The following is a 14,577-nucleotide window of genomic DNA, read 5'->3' on the forward strand; positions in this document are numbered from 1 at the left end:
TCTTTACGGCCAACCAAACATACCACCTGGATCCAATTACCCCATTCTCTGATGGCTGCATTCAGTTTTTCTAGTAAATCTCCCATCCTTTGAAAAGTCTGGCTAAATGGGAACATCCGCAGGGATGAGCTGTCTGTCTGATTACGTCTTGCTGGGGAAAGAGGGAATTTGCAAATCAAGCCCCTGCCCCCCCAGGGAGTACAGTCCCTGCAAATTCCTCCTGGCTTCCTGGTGGGGCCCTGCGGGGACTTGAGCCTGGCCTGTCTGGACATTACGCACCTCTTTCTGCCCAGCATGTGTGATATTAAGGCCAGGCAAGGGGGTCGAAAGATTGAAGTCTTCCATTTTATATGTCCTAGGTATCTGTGGCTGGCTGGGGCAGGAGGCTGCTGGGCTGCAAAAACATTTGCTGGGCTGGGATTGGGTTCTCATTTGCTAGGGCGTAGAGGTCCCCCACCTACTGTATGTGTGAACTCAAGTGAAAACACAACCTGTGGCCCAGCAGCACAGTGTTCTGCCTTTGGCAGGGGGACAAAGGACCTGATGGAGACGCCTTCACGGCATCCTCCTGAGAGGCTCGGGATGGAGTCTAACACTGCTCATCCAGCAAATGCTTATCAGATGTCACTAGGCGGAGGCTCAGGTGCTACATGATAGAGAAACAGCAGCAAACAAGACACAGATCCTGCCCCTGCAGAGCACACAGTCCAGTGGGAGTTGGTAATTACAAACCGAGAGCTGCTTCACGTTGTGCACAATGCTCCACATTGTGCTGATGGGATGGGTGTGTGCCTGGGGGGCCTTGGGAGCTTAGAGGAAGGATGCCCAATACAACCAGCCTGGAGGAAGGGGTCGGCGGAGTCAGGGTGGGTCAGGGTAAGAATGGACCTGATGCAGAGACCCGGAAGGGCATTCCAAGCTGAGAGATTACCATGAGCAAAAGTAAGTACGGATAAGTTCAGTATGACTCAAGTGTAGGGTGTACACTGGGTGAGGTGAGGTGGGATATAAGCAAGGGCCAGATGATGAAAGGTCTGCGTACCAGCCAGGAGCCTTCCTTTTCTCTATTGGGTGCCCCTTCCCCATTCTTAGCACCTCATAACTCTTAACATTCCCTAGTAGAAGGCTTTTCTATAGGTGAGTGACATGATGAGCTTGAAGCATCCCTAACTTCCCTTTAATCATAAAAATATGAAATGCAGGAAGGATAAGTGTAAAATCTTGCAATGTGTAATAGAGCCAAGGGTTTGAGTGGACTCTATGTCTGATGTGACCTGACAGAGTGAGATAATAGCTTAAGGGCTGCACAAATAGACATAACGTCAGGATGGAGAGAGGCTACCCACACTGGGGAGCTCCCGGCTCAGGTCTCTGCAACCTGCCCCGAGAGGGGTGTTCAACCAGAGATTCTCTCCAGAAGGGTGGTTGCAATGGGGTGGGACCAAGATGTGGCATCTGAGGTACAGCTGATGGACTTGGGATGTTTATTTAGCTCAAAGAAGACGAATCTCGAGGTAGCCATGGAGGTTGTTTTCCAATGTTCGAAGGTCAGCAGCGTGGCTGCAATAAGACTCATGGGTGGAAAGTTTCAGGGAAGCTCAACAGAAATAAGTCAAGGTTGTCCAATAATGCAACAGACCTCGCTTCCGGACGGAACTCCCATCAGTGGGATGCATAAGCAGAGTCAGAGTGACATGTGTCTGGGAGGCTCTGGCAGGTATTTCTGCCCTCAGAAGAAGCCTGCATTTGTCCTTCTAGTTCTGACCTTCAGGATTCTATTTCCCACAGTTTACCTAACTCCTCCCTGAGCCTGTGTATGATTGCTGTCCTGAACAACCAGTACAGTTGAAAGATAACATCTAGCCATCACTACCAGCCATTGACATCACATCGCCTTAGGAACAACTCCTGACCCCTGACTCATGGCCTGTGGGCACCTTTCTGACAGGTGCCTGCCAGACACTCACCTAGTGTGCCTCTCCTGGGCCTGGGCCTCTCAGCCCTTCAGGATATCTGTGACCCCGGCCAACGGGTTGGCTTCCGCTGGCCCCCTCCAACCCACCCTCCGAGGCCGGAGAGCAGCGGCCCAGTGCCCGGCCTCCCTTTCTTGGGTTTCGGGCTCCCTGTGAGTGATGTCTGCATCTGGCTGGAAATTAAAACAACTGTCTGCATTGCATTCGGCCCGTCTGTCAAAACACAGCCCGGCTCTCAGCAGCTGGGAAAGGGGGCCCTGAATGGGAGCAGTGTCTCCAGCAACAAAGCCCACTTTCACGCCAAGTGCCACGGAGATAGTGAGAACCCTGTTCTTCTCCAAACATGAAACCAATAGCACAACTATTTTTCCTGTTTCCTGGGCCCTCCTGGTGGGAATTTTTTTTTTTTTTTAATGCACAGAGTTGAAGAGCAAAGTGAAACAGGAAACTTATGGGGGGGGGGTGGTCTAAAACTTGAATTATTCTCTCTTCAAAAATCGAATAGCCATATACAAACCAGAGGAAAGAAATGTCACAGGGACTGGGAGCAGACCTTCAAGGTCAGCTGTTTCCATGGGCCCTCTGTCTTTCCTATATTCATTCATCAACCAATATTCATTGATCACATCCCACACACAGGCCAGCGTTAGGCACTTCAGGAGAATAAAAACAACAGTGGCATTAGAACAGCCATCACCTTCGAGTTGGAAACAGACCGACAATAAAAACAAGAAAGTGACGTGTGCTCTAAGAGAGGTATTGAAAGAGGGCCGAGGGAATTCAGAGCAACCAGAAAATACTTTTACGTCTGCACTGTTCAGGGTGATCGCCACCAGCCCTTGTGGCCATGAGCATTTGCAATGTGGCTAGTCCCAACTGAGATGTGCTGTAAGGACACAGTACACACTGGATTTTGAAGATTTAGGATGGAGAAAAAGAATGTAAAATATCACAGTAATAATTCTTTATTGATAGGTTGAAAAGATAAAAATCTAGCAAATATTAGGTTAAATAAAATCTCTTATTAATTTCAATGTTTTCTTCTTACTTTTTACAATATGGCTGTTAGAAAAGGTAAAATTACTCATGTAGCCCGCATTTGTGGCTCACGTTTTCTTTCTATGAGAGAGCCCTGCTCTAGATGGGAGCAAGAAGAAGGCTTTGTGAGAGATATGGCATGTGTCTCGGTCTTCAAGGGTAAATAATATTTACACAGATGAAGAGCATTCCGGGTGGAAAGAACCACATGAGCAAACAGAAGAAAGCAGAGTTTCTTTAGAAAACTTTGCATGAAGGCAAGGGAGTGATGGCTATAAATCTAGAAAGGCAGGTTTGGTTTAACTTGTGAAGGATGAAGACCATAGAGTGGGAATATGTGAAATCTCTAAGCTCTCCAGGCTGTCACTCTTTGGCCAAAAGAATGTCCTCCATAAACAGTGGCCCTGTGGTTCTCAAGGAGCAATGGCTCTCAAAGCATGGTCCTCAAACCAGCACCCTTGGCAGTACCAGTGAGCTTATGAGACATGAAAATCCAGAGTCCACTGAGTCAGAAACTCTGGGACGGGGCCCTGGAAATGGTTCTACCAAGCTCTCCAGCTGATTCTGAGGCCCATTTGAGAACCAGTGATACAGACGACCTCCTTGGGAAGTCTTTTTAAAAGTCAGGTCCTAGGACCAGGAAGAAATGGAATAAAATTCTGCCTTGGGGCTATGGAAGGAACTAGACTGACTTTGTGGGAGGAGAGTAGGGGGACATACTTTGGGGACTGCTTTATGCCCAGGAGAAATTGGTTCTAATAATTCTGAGTCTATGAAGGCCTGAAAGGACCACATTCAAGTCTTCAGAGTCAGGGGCCATATGACTCTGCACCCCAGGTGACAGGCAGGCCCTTGCTCTAGGACCTGGTGGGGTGGAGTGGGATGGGGTGGGGATGAGAGCTGTCTCGGGAAGCTGGAGAAGGAAAAAGAGCTTTCTCCTGGAGAGTGTCCACCGCGTCAGGCAGCACTCTGTCAGGGCTGACTCAGAGTTTAATGGGACACTCCATGGCGCTTTAATTAGAGTTGTTTATTACGATTGCATTTTAATTATGCCTGAGGCTCTCCCACACCCTCCACTCTGAGTGCTGGGATCTGAGGGTGGCTGGGTTGGCAAACTAGTGTGGCGATGAGAAGTCAACAGTCGCGGATGCCCTGCTCCTGCCTCCCTCCACCGCCTTCTCCCTAGGACCATGGAGCTGCTACGGACTAGATTCCACCCTCATGCTCTGCATTCTTTTCTGCTTGGTCTTATGTCTTGTAATTATGCATCTAATGAATATAACTGTCCTATTAAGTCATTTACTAAGGAATACTCTTAATTAAAGGTGACTCATACCGCCTTCTTGGCTCCTCTGTCCCCGGGGCCCCGCGTCTCTAGTGCCTTCCTTGGCCTGATTCAGTGGAGTTGGAGATTTACGTGGGAAGGGCTCAGCAGGGGTGTGCAGAGTTTGAGGAGGTTCTCCCCTCCACCCACTCTCTCTTCTTTCAGCACATAGGGTAGCCCACAGGGCATGAGTCCCAGCACAGTGAGGGACAGGATATCAAGTTATTCTTGGCTGTGGGTACAAGACCACATTCCTGAAGATCTTGAAGAACACGGCAGACCTGTAGGGTTTGGGCCATCCAGGGTGAGGCCAGGAAAGGCTCTGTGGCCCTGGTAGTTACTATTATCCTGGACAGTGGCCCTGGACAGTTACTATCATCAGATGCAAACCCATCACTCTCCAGACAGAAGAGTTCCCCAATGGTGGAGTGAGGAACAGGAGTCCTTTGGCAAGTGAACTTGGGGGCAGAGAATCAATGATACATCTCTGCTACCCTGTGTGGACACCTGGCAGGAGCAATATGGTTCTGAGAACCTGGAGGGGTCTACCAGAGAAACACTTGAGTTGCAAGCAGAACAAACACAGGATTCTGACAATGGATTGTGTCTGGGTCCCATGCAGTCCTTAAACATTTACTGAGCATTTACGTTGTGTTAAGCTCTCTGTTAGGCATTGGGGTACATTCTCTGCCCTCTTGGAGCCCATGATTTGGTTGAGGACAAAACCAAGGAAAGAGGTTATGTCAATACAGTGGGATGGATGCCAGAGTAGAGGTATAATCAAGAGACAGTCGTGGCTGAAAGGACAGAGAGCACAGGTTCGCCTCAGGGGGCTTCAAGGGGTCTGTAGGATTCCTTTGCAATTGTGCAAGAGACAGACACAGAGAGAGGGAAGGAATAAGGGAAAGCTGTTCCCCAGACTGGCAGGGTCCCTCAGGGACTGAGCATTTAATCCCCTGCTTCCCTGGAATCTACTCCCTCCCTGCCAGATGGTACACCTGTCCCCACACGTGTCCCTTGCCTCCTGACACAAGGAAAGATACAGAGGCCTTCTCAGTGGCTGAGAGCCAGGTGGCGGGGGGTGGGAGGTGACACACACAGCCTGGTTGGAGAATGCAGTTGGCCTGATCAACAGCCTTCTGGTTCCCAGGGCCTGGGGCAAAGCACACAGCAGCTGAAACACAGCTGGCTCCCCAAACCTCTTTCCTCTCCTTTACACCTTCTCTTGGTGGTCTCTCTCTACCAGCCCACCTTGGAGTCTGTAGGGTCTCAGACCCACTTTCTCCTCTTTCCTCCGGTCCAAACCTCTTCTCAAGGAAAGCTCTGACACTCATTTACAAACATAGCTAAGGACAGACTGAAGGGAGGCCCTGCTGGGGCTGGTGTGTGGACTGAGATCCGTGGCACAATCACAATACTGAGAGGGCTTTAGCATTTTCCAAGTGCTTTCACACACATTATCACATTTGGCCTGCACAGCTCCTCAGGGAGAAGGAGAGGATAGATATTGTTATTTATTATGAGTTCCATTTGATCCACCAGAAATAATGGCCCCCAAAGGGCTGACTTAACCCTGGGCTTGGTCTCCCAGTGAGCAGCGAAATGGCCAGCTGAAGGAGAGTCCTCCATTGCCCGTGATGGGGACATAGTTTTCAGGGATCTTTCTGAGGGTGAGGAGAGAGAGGAGGTTCAGGGGGTAGTCCAGGAGACAGAGGCTGAGGCCAGACCAGAGCAGGGTTCAGGAGGCAGGAAGCAACCTGAGGGCAGGTGAGGTTTTTGCTTCTCTGACTCCACAGCTCTTAGGAGCTTGCTGGTACCCAGCAGTTACTGGAGGTGACGGATGGATGGGTGGAGTCTCTCTTCCCAGGCTTACCCCAAATCTTACCAGCCCTGTGGTGAACAGGTGCAGTCAGTTTTGAGAAGTCTGAGAGATTAGGGCTCTGTCCTTCCCTTTACACTCGATGGAGCCGGGGTTCAGAGTCCTCACAGGAAGAGGAACACGGGCAGATGGACACGGAGGCCAAGTCCAGCCCCAGCCCTGGTCTGAATCTCTCAGGCACTGAAGCCAAAGTGGACCCTCCAGGGACGTGCCAGGCTCCCCTGGCTCCTGACATGCCTTGTACTATATCCCCTTTGGCTCAGCAAATCTCCATGGAAAAATACCCACATTCTCCCTTCTGTCCTTTACAGGGAAAGAGCTGATGGACTACTGGACACCTGAAGCAGCACGTTAATCTAAATCTCTCTTGCTATGAATGGGTAGGGGTTGAGGCAGTGATGAGATCTCCTTCTTGGATCTGCTCCCCAGGGATTGAAGGGGAGGGCGAGTGATGGGGACGAGGTCTCCTGCTGATGGCTGGTATGTTCCAGGCTGGCACTACCTCACTCTGAGCTGGGCAGTTGACTGAGTTTGTTGAACAGAATGGAGCAGCAGGAACACTAATAATAATAGCGGCCATCTATCTAGCACCTTCTGGTGCTTTGTATATACTTGTGTATATTATAATATACTTTGTGTATATTCCCTCATTTAATCCCTAGGCCAACCTTGCAGGGGAGGTATTTTTAGGCCCACTTTACTTATTAGAAAACTGAATCTCAGGTTAAATAACCTGCCCAAGGTCACATGCCTTACAGGTGGCAGAAACAGAACGGAAGTCCAGGTTTGTCGGACTCCCAGGTTGAGGTGGTGAGGTGGAGACAGAGGGAGCACTGAAGAGGGAAGGCCCCTGCTCCTGGGGGGGTCAGGGTCACCTTTCTTTCTGCTAGACACCAGGTGCCAGCCGCAGTGCCTGGGCAGCTGTTGGACCCTGAAACTATGTTCAGCTGCCTGACCACTGCCTACCTCTCACCTCATTTACTCTCTTGTTTACTCACGGCGATTCAGCTGGTGAATCCGGAGCCAGACAACAAAAGGACTGACAGCAGAGGGGGAAGCGGGAGAAGGTTGGTCAGGGTGGAAGAGCCCCTGCCAGACTTTTTTTAAGCCAGCCAGGACCAGAACACAGTGGAAGCGGCTCCGAGCAGGTTCCACAGTTTCCATCCTGAGCCTCCAGGATGTCATGGAGCCCTCAGTGAGCACAGCTGGGATAGTGGAGGGGTACTGGCTTTGTGTCCTGGTCTTGCCAGTTGTGAGCTGTGCAGCCTTGGGAAAGCTGGTTAACCCCTTCAAGCCTCCATTTTTTTAATCTTTAAAACAGAGACAACAATACCTGTCTCACTCATCTCACCTGCTAATTAGGGAGCAAAGCCCCTCCGAGCTCACATTTTCATCTTCGGTCTTCCCTAAGAATCAACTTCCCAGTAATTAATGTGAAGAACTCATTATTGTTTGTTCCCAGTGTTAGATCCAGTTCTTTAAAAATCAATAGGGGTGTGTGAGATCCGCTTAAATGCTCATAAAGTAAACACCAACCCAGCCCCCTGCCCATCTTCTGAGCAGCGACAGTCACATGATCGATATCATTAAGAAAAGGGAGGCACAACCCCCCAGAAAACCAGCTGGAGGTTCTGAAGCCTGTGATTGCAACTAAAGCAACATGCCACCTCCTGACCAGAAGTTGACCCTGGGGCTGTCTCCTAAGAAGTCCTGACTAACTGGGGACCTGAGGGCAGAGTGGAGTTCAAAGAGAAAATCTATTTTTAATGACTTGGGGGAGAACAGTGGAGTGGCTGAGTAATTCGGAGTAATTAAAGCTATCTATCACTCAAAGAGTGGAATCCAAAGTTGGTGGAACTTTTCAATGACATTTTTTCCTCCTCATTCAGAAAACCCAGCAGAGGGTCAAGCGGGAGTCAGAGGAGAGAGGACAACGGGAAAAGAAACTTCTGGCCCCAAACAGTGGAATTCATCCTTCTGATGAATGCTATGACAATGGCTCCTCCTGAATTCTTTTTTCAGGTAGAGGCCACATTTTGGACTGGTTAAGAACGTGGACTTGGAAGGAGACAGTCCTCAGTTTCAAATCCAGCCCCTATGCTTATCAGCTATGCTACCTTTCGTAAGTTGTCAGACCTCTTTGAGCTTCAGTTTCCTCCTCTGTAAAAAGGTGACAACAATGATATCAACTTCACAAGGTTGTTTTGAGGCTTCAGTGACATCTGTACACAAAGAACCTTGCACACAGTTGGTGCTTAATAGTGGTAGCTGTCATGCTCTGTCTCTTTATGCGGACCCCACTGAAGGTGGCAGTGTTTGCACGGGAAAGCTGCAGAGGGCCCTTGCCCCGGCTCTGCGCTTGTGTGTTGGGTGACCTTGAGCAAGCCACCTAGCCTCTTTGGGCTGAGACTGCTGATCTATCATACGGGGAGAATTATGTCTGCCCTGTGCATGAAGAGGAGCACGGCTGCTCAAACTATTGTCCTTAGTAATGACATAATCCCTCCTGGAGGCCGAAGTGCCCTGAAACTCGGGGTCCTTGGCTGAAAGAAGCCAAATTAAGCTTAGTTTCCTAAGGATGAAGGTAAAACTTCAGTAAGGAAAAAGTATAAAGAGGATAGGAAACCGAATAGGCAACGCAGATATTCTAAATACCATACCAGATTTTCTCAGACAGGACTCCTGTGCCAGAAATGCTAGAGAGGTGGAAGTAGGGCCCTTTCTAGTTCTGTTTTTTGGAAGGATCTACAAAGAAGCAGAGATGCTGATACTATGTTGTCTCCATGACAACCGTGGATTTATTCAGTTAGGGAAAGCAGGTGGGATAGGAAATGGGGGATGAGAGGATTTGGGAAATAGGGCCTAAGAAATAACTCAAACAGACCTCTCACCTGGGAACCAGATGCATGGGATTAGCCAGGTCCCACAAAGCTCCCTATAGAGTCAACATCCAGTCTTCTGCCCAGGAGGGGGAAAGTGATGATGCAGGGGATGGAGCAACAAGGCAGTGATGTCCCTTTATCCACCATTCCCATTCATTCATTCCACACTTTTATCTTCCAGTGAGGCTCCTGGATGCACAGAGCCCAAATCTAGCCTTACCACATGGAGCTTGGTTTTATCCAAGAGCTGAGTATCTGCCCAATAGATCTTGATCTCTGGGCCCCACCCCTTCAACTTCTGGTCCCCCAACCTTCCACTCACCAGGAGAGCTTGGAGGTCCAGTTAATCCCAAATTCTCTTTGAAGCATCCATGGCCCATAAGCTTAGGAAGGTGAGGTTTGGGGTAGGAATCATCAGGGCCTAAGGAAAGGCTGGTCAGAGATCTGGGGTAAGAACACCTTTGCTGCTGTCTAGGTAGAAGCTGGAGGTTAACTTTAGTGTTGTTTGAGATGAGGACTCAGGGCCTCCTTCTATAAGAGGGAAAGTGGGGCCTTAGGACACCACTGTTCCTGAAGGGAACCACAGGGGCAGAGTTCCTGGTATGGCCTCCCAACTAAGCTCAGGTTTCAGCCTCCTGGTGCCAGACTGCACTTCACACTCTGATGTTGGCACTCACAGTTATTGATATAAGCTTGGAGGTTCTCAGGGGCTCCTTGTGTGCTAATTTTCCATGTTTGATACCTTCCCTGGAATCTGCTTCTGGGGTTATGAAGGGTTGACGTCCTCAGGTCATCTTGCTATAGGGCGAGCAATCCTACCAAATGATACAAGATGCAACTGGATTTGGTCAAGGCCAACAGCCCAAGTCCTTCTTCAGTGCACCCCAGTAAACAGCTGTGTGCCTAAGAAAGAATTGAGCCGGCTCAGCTTTGAAATAGGCGCTAGATCTGAGATGGGCCTCCACCTCTGTGCCTAAGCTGTCATATAATCTGGAGTAGGCAAGAAGCCACTGGAGCCTCATGTTGTGAAACAGAATTCTGGTTTCCAGTGGACCCCATGGAGTGCGTCTTCTCAACCATCACTCAACTTTCCCTTCTAACCATCTGAGACAGGGCCATCTTGTCCTTGACACATTGGAGCTGAAAATATTCTCTCTTATTTTTCTTAGTATGCTAACTGGGTAACCCTTGTGAAGGACCGAGCAGTTTCTGGTCACCTACAGCTTCCTAGGACAAGTTCGTAGGTGAGTGGATGAGAGTGTGTGTCTGTGTGTGTGTTTGTAAGAGAGGGAGAGAGAGAGAGTATAAAACTATGCGTTAAATCTCTGCCTAAGGGAAAAAAGAGAGTCTCCTACACTTACATTAAAAATTTTTAATTCCCTTTTTATATAGAGCTCATTTATGCATTCATGTCATTCATTCATTCATGCAGCCTTGGCAAGGTGGTGATGTGCGAGGCAGGAAGGCTCCCATGCTTGGCGGTCCTGTACCTCTGCACTGCTTTGGGAACCTGTGTAGACTGGTCAATTGGAAAAAGAGGTTGCCACCTTCCGTGGGGTCTGCATAAAGAGACGGAGCATGAGAGCTACCACTATTAAGCACCAACTGTGTGCAAGGTTCTTTGTGTACAGATGCCACTGAAGCCTCAAAACAACCTTGTGAAGTTGATATCATTGTTGTCACCTTTTTACAGAGGAGGGAACTGAAGCTCAAAGAGGTCTGACAACTTACTAAATGTAGTATAGCTGAGGCAGGAATGACTGCACAGCCACAGTGCTCTGGCCCCGGGGGCTAGTCAGTATGGGCTGATTGGCCCAGCTTTGTGAATCTGCATTGATGTAGACTTGATTTATAACTGAGTAGACCTGAATATGGTTGAAACACACTTTGTACACATAATTTGTTCATTTGTTTGTTTATTCATTCATTCACTCATTCATCAGTCCATCCAGGTATGAATCCTTCATTCATTCATCTATTCACTTACTCAACAGACCAGGTATGAAGTCTTGTCCTGTGGTGGCCCAAATGGTGTTAGTCCCAGTCCTACAGCACCCCCAAGAAGCATACCCTCTCGTGGGTAAGCTAGCAAGTGAAAAATGTCACACAACAGTTTCCAAGCTGGGACGATTACTTCTAGCTGAGGGGACCAGCAAAGTGTCATCGTTGTGGCAGGCCTTGAAAATTTGGTGACATTTTGATCAGGAGGCACGGAGGAAGGACATTCTGTGAGGGGAGAAGGACAGGAGCACAGAACAGCGTGAGCAGGAGCAGAGAGAATTCCAGAATGGGCATGGACCAGGGCAGGTTTGCTGAGAAGAAAAGTGGTTTGAGGGTACATCACCGAAGGCCAGGGTGCTGGAAACAGAACAGAACGGAGGAAAAGGAGAAGCTCTGCATCTCTTCTTTCATGATGCACCCCAAGTCTGTCCCCATCATTGTACTCCTGCGGACCCCCTCCGCCTGCCCCAGCTGTAAGCATGTCCTCACAGCAGGATGGTGGCTGATGGCCTCACTGGGCTCCCTTCTAGTCTTTCCACACTAGATGTGTTCTGCACACCCTCATTCTTCCTTTTCTGCAGGAAGGTTGAAGGCATAAGGGCGAGGGCATGGGCCCAGAGTCAGACTTCCTGGGTCAAACCCCAGCCCCTTGGCTTATGAAATGTGTGACCTTGGGCATGCTCCTCAGCTCTGAGCCTCATTTGCTGATTTGCAGATGACGATAATAGCACATGCTTATATGAGACTTCCTATCTGCAGATGAGGAAGAAACAGAGGCACAGAAGTCTCAGTGAATCGTTGAAAGTCACACAGCCAGTAAGTCATAGAGCTGGGATTCGAACCTAGACAGGTTGGCTGCAGAACTCAGAACTCAGGCTCTTAAGTTCTACACAAAATTGCCTTTTAGGCATGAGGGATGGCACGGGGTTAGAAAATGCTTAGCTTAGTGCCTGGAATGTAGCTGTTAGTTATTATTAATAAATATGGTTAAGCACCTGCTACATATTCTGCACAGGCATGAAGTCCAAAGGGTGAACAGACATGAACAGACATGGCCCTGATCCCAAAGTACTCATAGTGTTGTCAGGAAGACAGACAAACTTCCCAGATTCTAATGAAATATTAGTGCTATGGTTGAGACGTGGTACAGCTATAAGAGCAAAGGGGAAGGGCAGATCAGGGAAGGCTTCCAAGAGGCAGTGTTTAGCAATGATGGCCTCAGCTAAAAAACCAAAGTAATACCACCCCCCACCCCCACTGAAAAACAAGAAGAAAAAAACTGCCTCTGGATGAAGTCTATAATCTAAACGCCCCAGTCTGATGCTTCCCCACCCAGGCTGACATTTCCACTCTAGACTCCTCCTGTTTGCATGTACCCTGCTCACGGCAGGCCGGCCCGCACCATGCTCTGCACAGTCCTGCCTCCTTGGCTTTGCTGGCACATTCCTGCTGATGAGAACATCCTCACCTCTCCTGCCTGAGTGCAAATCCCGGGGCTCTCCTTCCTCCGTGAACCCTTCCTTGACCAACCTCTGTGACCCCTCTCTCCAAATCTAGAATCCGACCCCCCCGCCCAATCGCCAGGACTCTAACACACTTTTTAAAGTCTTCTTAGGTCTCTATCTTAGGTTACTCACACAGCTCTGCTTTTTATTACTTCATATGAGATATCCCAGTATGCTCCAACTTCAGTTTCTTACACAAAATAGGTCTATAAATACCTGCTAAGAAGCTAATCGCACTTGCCCAGTGATCCAGGTTTTATTTTAAGCTCCTTAAGTAAATGTACTAAGAACGATGCGAAGAAGTTTCTCGAGGTGTGGCTGAGGCCCCTGGCATTCTGCTGGGATCCATTAGGTGACGTGAGGGCTTTTTGCTCTTTTTTTTTTTTTTTTAAAACAATGTTGATAACTCGGCAGAAGTGCATGGTATCACAGAAAGGACACAACTGTTCATGTCAGGTGAACTTGGCTCAGCCTCACCAAGTACTCAACTGTGCTGGGTAAACCACTTAACCTCTCTGAGCCTCAGTTTCCACATTTGTAAACATTATTGGATGTCAAAATTAAAGAAACCACGAGGCACCGAGATACAATGAATGCTGCATGCTAAAGCGAGGTGGTGGACTATCATGCAAGTTTTCAGAGCAGATTCTCTCTTTCTTTTTTTTTTGAGGAAGATTAGCCCTGAGCTAACATCTGCCTCCAATCCTGTTTTTGCTGAGGAAGACTGGCCCTGAGGTAACATTTGTGCCCGTCTTCCTCTACTTTATATGTGGGACGCCTGCCACAGCATGGCTTGACAAGCGGTGTGTAGGTCCACACCCGGGATCCAAACCAGCGAACCCTGGGCCGCCAAAGCAGAATGTGCGAACTTTGCTGCACCACCAGGCTGACCCCCAGAGCAGATATTAAGATCATGATTCTTCTGCCCTTTACCCTGGGTCCCCTGACCCAGATCAATGCAATGAAAGGGGTGAAGGAATGAAAAGGAGGGGATTTGGTGAGATGTTTGCAGGAAGCCCTTGGAGCGCTGTAACCTAGCCCCCCTTCAACAGGACCACTTGGAAAGCTTGAGATGCATGCCCTGGACTGTAGGGGACAGAGACAGGAAAATCCAGAAGGCAGGAAATCCAGAGGGTAGACTGGCCAGCTCTTAGGGGACAGAGTGAAGGCAGAGCCTTGGAAAGTCACTAAGCCCCTCCCTGTGATGGTGGCAGGCCGAGGATGTATGAGTGCTTCCTTGCATCAGATCCAGATGTGGACACCTCAGCAAGGATAGCTGGCCTGGCAGCATTTTAAGACCTCTATGACAGGACCCCCTGGAGGTGAGATTAGGACCCTACTGTGAGTGTCTATGGGAGGGAAGTGCTGGATATCGGGGCTGAGGGGAGAGTGACAGGACAAGAGGAAGCACTGCCTGCCTGATGGGACCTGCAGCGAGAGAAGCTGGGATCTGCAGAGGCCCACAGAGGGCCCAGCCCTGAAAGAGTCAGAAACGGCAACTAGCTCAGAGAGCATGAGGCCATCTTGTGACGATTCCAGTTCAAGTGAGAAAGGACCTCTCTGACCCTTTCTCTGAAGGGGTCAGTTGTTACAGCTCGAGTGGAGGAAGATAAGTGAGAAAAGAGAAGAACCACGCCTCCCTCCCCTCATCGCTGTAGGTGGGGAGCGTGCAGCAGGCCCAGGCGGGGAGGGGAAAGGTCTGAGCTTCAGTTGGACGCAGAGTTTTACTTCTGGTCCAGAACTGGACACTGTAATTTTGAATTGAGACTGCGTTTGAGACTTGAGACTTTTATCACGCAAGAGTGAGCTGTTGAGCTACACAGCCTGCTGGAGACGTGGGCCAAGGGACAGCGGGAGATGAAATAAAGCTGCATATTGATTCTACCTCCCAGCACACTAGTGGCTTCCTAACTCACGTGCTGTCATGAGGGTTCCATGAAGTGAGAGCCACAGCGTTGCATAGTTCAGGACCAGG

General features: G+C 49.2%; 1 protein-coding gene across 3 annotated transcripts in view; it reads right to left on the reverse strand.

The window, feature by feature from the left end:
• PLXNA2 (plexin A2) overlaps positions 1-14,577 on the reverse strand; it is a 207,889-nt gene that overhangs the window by 74,688 nt on the left and 118,624 nt on the right. The gene's annotated exons all lie outside the window — the stretch shown is intronic.

This window comes from Equus asinus, chromosome 25 (genome assembly GCF_041296235.1).
Source record: "Equus asinus isolate D_3611 breed Donkey chromosome 25, EquAss-T2T_v2, whole genome shotgun sequence".
Classification (NCBI taxonomy): domain Eukaryota; kingdom Metazoa; phylum Chordata; class Mammalia; order Perissodactyla; family Equidae; genus Equus; species Equus asinus.